Source organism: Poromitra crassiceps (genome assembly GCF_964638095.1).
Source record: "Poromitra crassiceps genome assembly, chromosome: 25".
Taxonomy (NCBI): Eukaryota; Metazoa; Chordata; class Actinopteri; order Beryciformes; family Melamphaidae; genus Poromitra; species Poromitra crassiceps.
The window spans coordinates 20,325,430-20,335,622 of NC_139649.1; the positions used below are offsets into that span (position 1 = coordinate 20,325,430).

At 42.2% G+C, this 10,193-nt stretch overlaps 1 pseudogene across 1 annotated transcript; it reads right to left on the minus strand.

Moving 5' to 3' along the window:
* Positions 1-702: 702 nt before the first annotated feature.
* Positions 703-9,649, minus strand: LOC310798578 (geranylgeranyl transferase type-2 subunit beta-like; annotated as a pseudogene). Its single transcript, XR_014553984.1, has 9 exons — positions 9,620-9,649; positions 9,137-9,244; positions 8,304-8,501; positions 7,189-7,294; positions 5,733-5,785; positions 5,487-5,597; positions 4,612-4,737; positions 3,808-3,957; positions 703-2,220 (listed from the first exon to the last, which is right to left on the minus strand). The product of XR_014553984.1 is annotated as a geranylgeranyl transferase type-2 subunit beta-like (transcript).
* Positions 9,650-10,193: the final 544 nt, after the last annotated feature.

Genomic DNA, 10,193 nt, shown 5'->3' on the forward strand with positions numbered 1-10,193 from the left:
GCATAGGCTAGCCATTTTTGTGGTCTGTAACATTGCTGATGTAATGGAAGTCAGGTGCAAATAAATAAAACCTAAAACCTTGGAGAAAAATAAACACACTTGACAAAACGCACTTCGCTCTTAAAAAGGACCAGTGCACCCAGAAATTAAATGACTTGAAAACAGATATCAGTGCACTGTAATTAGGCGACACTAGATAGAGTGGCTGTAAGCCTGCCCATTTTTCGAACCGCTCTCTCATCGGTGCTATGACCTGTCACTCATTCAATTTCAACCCGCCTTCAAAACCAGCAGTGGTGGTTAACTGGCACAGACTCACTTATGTAGTATGCGGAGCGCAGCGATTCAACATAATATTTGAGTCTGGGGAGAGACTATTCAGGACCAAGCTTTTTGATCAATATGTGGTTGATCACTATAAGCGGATTGCACTGGATTAGGCCTACTATAATTACATTTTTATCATACAGTTCACTAGAATGTTACATTGCTTTTAAATGCAATTAATAAAATAAAATACATTATTTGCATTTAGAATTACCCATGTTACTGAATTATAATTTATATTTGAATGGTTTAAACACACTGTCCAGATGGGGACATTATTCTTTGTTTGGGCTATCAATGGTTTGGGCTTTTAATTTTGAATCACACTTCAGGGGAAATCATACGCATTTATTGCCACCCAAGATATCACACCATGTCATTACTTACAATAATATTAAAACATACAGTTGTGCAGGATTAGCTGCCCCCACAATACAGATTAGCGGTCTAATGGTTTGCTCAGGTCCGCCCAGTAGAATTCCTTATATCTCTACTCTGCATCACAACAGGGCTCACAAGTCTGCATCAATCTTTGTTAAGGGAATGGGGTTTCCTTGATTTGCACATCAATGTTGCAAAAGACAATTATATTTCTCAGTTGTAAATTAACTACCGTAGTAAATATTTTGTCCATTTATTATGCAAGAATTGACAGCCCTACAACTGATTCCACGCGTGATATGTATTTTGAAACTATCTAACAATGCCAACAGAACATTTTTCACAAACAATAAACACGTTTTTTGCGTTAAGACAAGTGGATATCATTCAGCCAACAAGAGTGCAGAAAGCTGACAATGTGACAAACATCAGTCACCATATCAATATGGTTATTCACAAAAGGAAAAACTAAATCAAGATGATGAGAAAATAACTGTCATAGCTACAACAGACAAGCTTCAGAATCATGAATGCTTATGATTTTACACATGCAAGTTGTTGCGTAACATGAACTTAAATAGTGTAGCTGAAATTGTGGATAAACTAACGTAGCTACTTGGCAATAGACTATGATACTAACATGTCTTAAAGCATTGGGTTTTTCCAGTCCCCAACCAATCAGTCCTTTGAGTTCCTTCCTGTCAAAAAACCTCTGCCTTTCAAGCTGAGTTATACAATGCAGCAAGTGCAACACAATTAACAAAACAATTAAAACAAAAAATGTTTTTTGCAAACAAAAAGTCCACGGTTGCATCTCCAGTTGCGAGGCCTATTGGGATCGATTCTCGGAGTGAACTGTATGCTTGCTCTAGTGCAGGGGTTTTCAAAGTCTGAGAATGTGGGCCTCCCCTCAGATGAAGCCCCCCCCTTCATTATCATGTTATTTGATCTCATTGCCACTCAACAATGGTGTTGTCAAGATAGCCTGATATTGCTGTTTGACATACTTCAGACTACACCAGATGGAGAAGGTGAAGGCATGTATTTGTATCCGACTCTGGGAAAGTGGGGAAAACTGTGAAATTCCACAAATCTACTGTATCAATGAACTTTCGTTAACCAAATCACACATTTAGGCTATTCTATGTGATCTCCTTTTGATAACCAATGTAATATTTTTCACGTCCATTCACTGAGCCTCCCCTGAAACGGTTTGAACCGCCTCCCACTTTGAAAACCCCTCCTGGTTAATGTGTGTGTAGACTTCAGCCAAAGCGTGTGATGTTCCTCTCCGTGGTCCCAACCACCATCCCCGGCTCCTGGGGTAGCTCAGGTGTGGCTGAGGGAGGTGTCCGATGGGGGAGGGGGTGGCTAGCTCAGGAGGTCTGGTAGCACGTCTATCCTCTGCAGAACGTCCTCAGGCATACATAACACAGGATTCACTGGCTTTATCTGTTCATCACCAAGAAGAGCGAGACCTGCCACTCCAAACAGAGTGTGGAAAGGATCCACCTGTAAGAGAGAGAGAGAAGGCAACAGTAAACATTGTGTCCTCCCTCTGGGCCAATCGGTAACAAATGTGTCACCTTGCTCAGGCCCATCAGTGTTAAAGTGATAATACTTTTTTTTTCAAAAAATGTTGTGGTTAGCGCTCATTACTGTGGTGTTTCTGCTGCTTTTTTTTTTTGGTTAAATATGATTAACGCTATAGATGGTCATCTTCCCCTACAAACTCTGTCTGTCTGTGAAAGTCTGTATAGAAGAAGATTATTCTTCACAGAGAGTAAAGCTCGCACACTGCAAGGCTCCAGTTGAGTGTTTTTATTTAACACGTTCACTGCCAATGACGTATTAATACGTCAAAAATAATCCAACGGTTGACTGCCAATGACGTATTAATACGTCAAAAAAATGATTTTTTTTTTTTGACCGTGGGATGTGCATCTAACCCTTTTACATCTCTTATATAATTATTGGAGCCACCGAACGTTTACAACCCATTCCACCGAGCCACTAAGTGGCGACAGTGCTCTCCTGACTAGAGGAAGGCAAGCAAAAAGCAGCCATTCTCATGAAAATGGATGGGGGAAAACGCTTTCGTTTTCGCGCTGATTGCTGGCGATGCGGGATTGCAAATTTGCATAATAGATTACAGGTGGAACACACTTTGAAACACGCAGCATAAATATGACCAGAATCGCAAAAGCTTCTCTCAACCAAAACTCCAAGAAGCGAGCGAGTCCATCCAGACTTCCTCAAACAGCGGCCGCGCAGACAGGCAGCAGCAGCAGCAAAGCAGTGAGACTGGTGACAAGCTTGTGACGGCCGCTGCAGCCAAGAAGAATGCCCACGGAGGGAGGAGTTGGAAGCAGAGGGGGGTTTCCTGCTGTTATGGAGGAAATTACTGTTCAAAACTATTGTTTAGATGTCTGACTCTTACTGATGCCAAAAATGAATGGTTAAAGTGACTGTTCTATCGAATTTCACAAAAAGCCGTTTATCTCTGAATAATTTTTCTGACGCTGAAACCATGCTGTATTCAACTGCTAATGCTTACATAACTACTAACTCTACAAACTAACTCTTTTAGACAGAGAAAGCACACATTCTATTAGTTCTTTTGAGATATTGTGTGTTCACAAAATCTTAGCAGAAAAGAATCCTCGGGTCTTGAAAGATGAGCCAGAATCCTCAAAAAACCCCTCTGGCAGAAGCTAACTACAGTAAAAAAAAAACGTCTGGCAGTGAATGTGTTAACAACGATGGGTTAAATACATTTTAATATTTTACCCATCGGTGTTAAATAAAAACACTCAACTGGAGCCTTGCAGTGTGCGAGCTTTACTCTCTTCCCTACTATTCCTGCCTCGAGCTCTGCACCTGCCCTATACAGGTTTGGATTGTGCGTGTCTCGCCTTTTTTCATGTATTCTTCACAGAGATAAATATCAGAATGTGAAATGACAATGGACTTAAACCACAGAAAATCTGTGGGACAGTAAATTTGTGCAATGTGAAAAATGAAAGACCTAGATACTAAATTACTTTTCCATATAGTGGAGAAAATGCATGCAGGCAGGGAACAGCTGTGTTAGCTCACCATGTCTCCCGGTCTGTCTGCGAAACCTCCCGTCTCCTCATCCTGGCAGGCCAGGATGAAGGAGCGCAGCTTGGCCTTGTCGATCCAGTGGATCCTGCCGATGATCTTCAGAGAGGCCAAGACCCACCACGAGTAACACACATCCGGCAGCTGAGGGACACACACACACACAACACACACAGATGCTGCTCGGTCAGAAGCTTGGTGGAAGAACAACTAAATTCAAATTTGGATGCCATTTTTAGTTGATTAGTTGAATTATAAGTTTAACCACACAACAGGAGCGACAGTACGTAACATTTCAACCTACAGGTAACTAGGGGCGTTAAAAAAAAAAGATTCATGTAAGAATCACGATTCTTATCTGCCACGATTCTGAATCGATTCACAACTCCCAAGAATTGATTATTTTTTCATGTTTATTTTTCTACAGTATTACTTTAACTTATTTTTCTTGAAGCCACTGAGAGAACTGAGAAATACTAAGAAGTAACAAGTTTAGCATGCATAAATTTTACCTTTTGTCTTAGGTTTGCCTTTGTGTGTACTGTGTTTACATTATTGCAATCAGCTCATAAAATGTAAAACAAAAAACATAATCTTATACACTTTATTCTACTTTCATGCCATAATTTGCTACACCGCCTTTCTTAGCACACAGCAGACTGGGTGTAGTAGATCCTGAAATCCCCGTGTGCTGAATCAGGAATCTTTTTGAATCGAAAATTGATTCACCCAGGAATCGGCATCGAATCGTGAGATACGCAAAGATCCACGCCCCTACAGGTAACCTAGGTAACTGACCTTCTCCGGTCGGCCGTTAAGGCCGCCGGACGGCAGCTGCCTCTCACAGAGCCACCAGCCCAGCAGGTCAGCGTTCACCTGGTGCAGCTGACCGGTGAGCGACAGGAAGCCGGTGCAGCAGTAAATCTAAAGGAGAGGAGGACAAACCGCTTTCGTTTGAGAGGCATTTTGAAGATGACCATGACATTATTCGTAGTAACTTCAGTATGTTGTCACGCATATCCCTCCTAGACACACATTCAGCCTGGTCAACAGAGATGCCGGGCAGCAGCGTCTCCTGGATCATTTTGCTTGCTGTAAATGTAATAGCAGTTCATCCTCCACTCATCAGCCTACAGCTTGAACTGAGCACACCCCATCCAGTCAGCGTCAGGGACTGACAACCTTTCAGCAGCCGCACAGTGCTATTTTAAATGCACTCTCGATGTGTTTAACAGCGTTGGATACTCAGATTAACCAACATGTTCGTTTATCATTTCTTGTAGTCGGTTACTCGTTACCTTTTGAAATGACAATCTCATTACCTTGATTTTTCTCTCATACATGCTGATGGAATGAGACTGGCTTACGGTTTTAAAAACAGAGCAAGTCTTCCATTGCATTTTAAATAATGATCAACAACACTTGGAAGCACAAGCACAAAAACACTAAGAAATTATTAATAATAAAGAGCAACGTAACGCGACTAGTTACTTTTAAGATAAGTAACAAAGTTAAATAATCACTTTTGCGGCACGCAAATTGGAACTTTCCCCAACTGTGGTGAATAATTCTCCAAATCCTCTGCCTGCTGCTTGTTCACTGCTGATGTGTAAGAGCACTATATTGTGTAAAGCCAATATGACAGCATGCGGTGATGAAGTGAGTGGACGTACCTGGCCAGCATGAGACTCAGAGCCAGGCCTGCAGCCAAACCCTCCATCAAAGTTCATACAGGACAAGACAAACTCCACCGCTTTGTCAACATTTATCATGTCTATCTTGCCCTTGGAAAGAACAGAGGAGCAACAGTCATGCACAAATAATTCATTACTATATATTCAAAAAATAGAAAAAAGCAGGCAGTGCTGTTACAAATGATGCAACCTAAAGCTACACTGCACACATTGAAATGTGCTCACCAGTAACGCAAGACTGGCAACCGCACAGAAGGAAAACCTGGTGTCTATTTCTCCTGTAAAGAGACAGAGATCAGTTACTGAATAACACAATATCATACGCTTGTAATAGTTGTATAACTTGTACAGCACACCTAAATTTTGTTAAATAGAAGACCTATAATCTCTTAAGCTGTGTTCACACACAGATATTTAATTTTCGCTCTGTCGTTTGATTCAACCCTTTGGAATCGCTCTGTCGCTCTGTTTAAATCGCTCATCAACAGGCACACGAATTGACGGACATCTGGGGGCTATAACGTTACGCAATGTCATGATATTTGTCCACTACGAGCCACCGTAGATGTTTACAAGCTAAGCCTATCAGCGTGCTCCTAATGTGAGCTCCATACCGGTGGTACAGACTTCACTTCATGTCAGCTGTCAGCCTGTCAATCAGCTGTCAATGCGGTTTGTTGCCACACAATAAACCAGCGGTTTGTTCCAAGCCAGTGTGATCCTTGACTCGCTCTCACACGGCAGCCAATCAGCGTTGAACAGCGAGCGACTGATGCCAGCGTATTTTTGCTCGAGTTGGGCTATTTCATCTGGGGCGACGAGCGTATTTTCTCCCTATCGCTCTGTCTCTGTCGCTCGGACGCCCAACGATTTTTCTCCTGGGCGAATACCGTAATTTCCGCACTATAAGCCGCACCGGAGTATAAGCCGCAGCAGCAAAATTGCCTGTTTGTTACATATATAAGCCGCACCGGACTATAAGCCGCAGGTGTTTTAATGTTTTTTTTTTTTTTTTTTTAATTGTGTTTTAATGTTTAATTACCATATGTAAGGGTTCATGCACAGAGGGGATTGTCGGGAAAGAGATGGCTGTTTGAGGAAGCTCCCATTTATTAACATTTCAACAAAACAACATAACACAACACCACCTGTGTTTTTTTTTACAGGGCACACAGTGTCCGCGGTGTGGTGAAAAGAGGGCAAGAGAGGAAATTAAAACAGAAGTGGATTTATAGTTAGAAAGAGTGCTAAAAAAGAGAGAATTCCGTTCCCCCCCCCGAAAAAATCCATAGATAAGCCGCACCGTTATATAAGCCGCAGGGCCAAAAAACGGGGAAAAAGCCGCGGCTTATAGTCCGAAATTTACGGTATATGCTCAATCGCTCGTTTGCATTGACTTTGTATGTAAACTCGATGCCAGCGAAAAACTTTAATAGGTCGGTGTGAACGCAGCTTTAACTGGGATTTTAGCTGACTTGTGTATTACAGAGGTATGCTGTGAAAAAATAAATCCATGATACCTATCAATTTGAAAAGAAGCACACATACTCAACTTCAGATTAAAACTTTGGGATATTTTCAATTATTTTAACCATGGTCCTAAAAAAAATCTGACTGTTCTCCAATTTTTCCATTCGGGAGCACATGTATCTCTTACATATCGTAACTAAGCCCTGCTCACCCCATTTGTCCCCTGCGAACGAGCCATCTTCCTGCTGCAGCCCTTTGACCTATTCCACCACCTTGTCCACATCAAGCACATCGACACTGTCGTACAAGCACAGAATCTGACGGAGAGATCGGACATGAAACAACAAAAACACAGTCAGAAGTCAGAACAGAACCCAGAGAGAATGTGAACACGGGAGTTGTAGAGAAATCAAGCTCCAGCTCCAGACCTGAAGCCAACAGAGACAAATTGAGAAGTTTTGCTGCCAGCGTCAATAAAATAAAATAAAACATCTCCTGGATCATGAAGATGCTGCAGGGGAAAATAATTAAACTGAAATGCTCAGGCAGGAAGTGAGGCAGCTCTCGAGAATGAAATACCACTGAGATTTTTTTTTTTTACGGGTACTCTGTTAAATCTGAGGTTCAGGTAACTAGGTTTTACTGTAAACTAGACACAATAAGATATAATAATGCGGTTCTCTCATTTGCTCATTCTAGAGGAGAACATATCACATCAAACTCTGAGTGTAACCTTGCTTATTGGCAAAAATAGCAGCACTTATTTCAATATTTAAATTTGTATACCTGGTTTAGCTAGATATCCCTTTAACTTGCACCAAAATACACTGTGGGGTGTGGTAGCAAGTGGTGACAATGATTAACTAATGTTAACTGTTCTTATTTGATGATTTGTTGGCAAGAAAATGATCAAAATACACTAATCCCCATTAATACGTACTTCTCGATCACATACACATGCATGATAGATGCCTACAAGGGGTAAATGCTTGTTAACTCTTAAAAAACAATTATATGTACCCAAAGGTATATTTAAAAGTATAGAGTACTGCAGAAGATATCACTTATATATCACAAATATATATATCACTTTAGGATAAGAAACCATAAAATTGTCAAATGTGCCTTATCTTGACTGTCTTTTGAATAAGCCGGTAAACACTGAAGTGCATTTAAACTGCAGTCACCTCAGTGTAAGACATTTTCAAAAATATTTGGGGGACAACTTTTGTCCAAAAAATGGGGGCATTTACACAATTTTGGGGGCACTTGATTTTGGGGGGCATTTTTGCCCTGGTCCCTGGCTAATTTACTACACTGAGTCACCTGCACAGCGCTGAGGGTGTAGAGCAGGTGGGGGTCGTGTCTGATGCTGGCGCTGACGCCTCCACACTCGTGCTGACAGGCCTTGATGAAGTCTGTGATCTCCTGACGGTTCATCCTGGGCAGCTGGTCCATCAGGTCCATCACCGTCAGCCCCCAGTAGATCCCACTCATCCTCAGGTACTTTGAGAGCGTGTACTCCTGCACAGACACAGACAGGGACACTCATCCTCAGGTACTCTAACAGTGTGTACTCCTGCACAGACAGGGACAGGTACTCTGACAGCGTGTACTCCTGCACAGACACAGACAGGTACTCTGACAGAATGTAATCCTGCACAGACACAGACAGGGACACTCATCCTCAGGTACTCTAACAGCGTGTACTCCTGCACAGACAGGGACAGGTACTCTGACAGAATGTAATCCTGCACAGACACAGACATAGTTTAGGTACTCTGACAGCGTGTACTCCTTCACAGACACAGGTACTCTGACAGCGTGTACTCCTGCACAGAAACAGACATAGGTACTCTGAGAGCGTGTAATCCTTTACACAGACACAGGTACTTTGACAGAGTGTACTCCTTCAGACACAGGTACTCTGACAGCATGTACTCCTGCACAGACAGGGACAGGGACAGGTACTCTGACAGCAGTGTGTGCACAGATACAACAGTACTCTTGACAGCGTGTACTCTCCTACACAGTCAATATGTCAGTCAGTATTTATGCAGTCTTAATTAGACTAGTCTAAACTGAGAATCTAAGACCACCAGTCTATGGCTTAGACTACTCTTAAACTAAGTGTATTCGACTAGCCAGGGTTTACTCACGTAGTCGTCTTTTTTGGAGCCGTAGGCAGCGATGTAGTCCGCATGTTTGTCCAACAGGAGCGAGTTAGGAGCGTCATGTTTGACGACAACATCTTTCACTTGGGTCCCCTGAGGGTAAAAACACAGAGACAGGTCGCAAATTGTGAGTAGCGCTACTTTAATGCACTAACTTATGTTGCAGCGTGCATGTCATGCATCCATTGACGGGAGATGACACTGAGTTCATGACACCAAGATGAAACCTTTAGGCTTTAGCCGTCTTGTTGACAGGTTGTGTTGTTGTAAACGAGCTAGCTAGCGGCTAACGTCAAGGCTAGCTAGTTTTTACCCACATAACCAGCTGTCTTTCACATAATTGACGGTCAAATCTTTAACAAATGAAGACAGTGCACAATTCAAAGACCTGCAACTATGACCTATCGTACACACTACAAATAACAATGGCATTAAAACGGGTTTGTTAAACAGTACTGGGCCGGTTACCATTCTGCAATTTTTCTCATGATGATCTGGCGTCGCACTTTTTTCTACGTCATATCAGGTGACCGGTGACGCTGGTAATCACCCCCCTGTCTGTCTGTCTGTCTGTCTGTCTGTCTGTCTGTCTGCCTGCCTGCCTGCCTGCCTGCCTGCCTGTCTGGCTGTCTGTCTGTCTGTCTGTCTGTCTGTCTGTCTGTCTGTCTATCTATCTATCTATCTATCTATCTATCTATCTATCTATCTATCTATCTATCTATCTATCTATCTATCTATCTATCTATCTATCTATCTATCTATCTGATGTTTTGCTCTCACATGTGACCCAGATGTGACATTTTCTAATCGGTGTGAACTGTGAGTGTGAACAGCAAAAAGCTGAATGGAGTTTCATTTCTTTTTTAATTGTGATTTCTGATTCTGACCACATGGATTTTGAATACAAAAGTGGATCCAGAGGCGAAGCTACAATTGCTACATGCAACTTGTATTTGAAGGCTCATATTTGCCAGCCTTGCGATGACAATGAGTCAATCTGACTTTCAGCAGAAACACTTGAGTCATAATTGTGGTGCACACG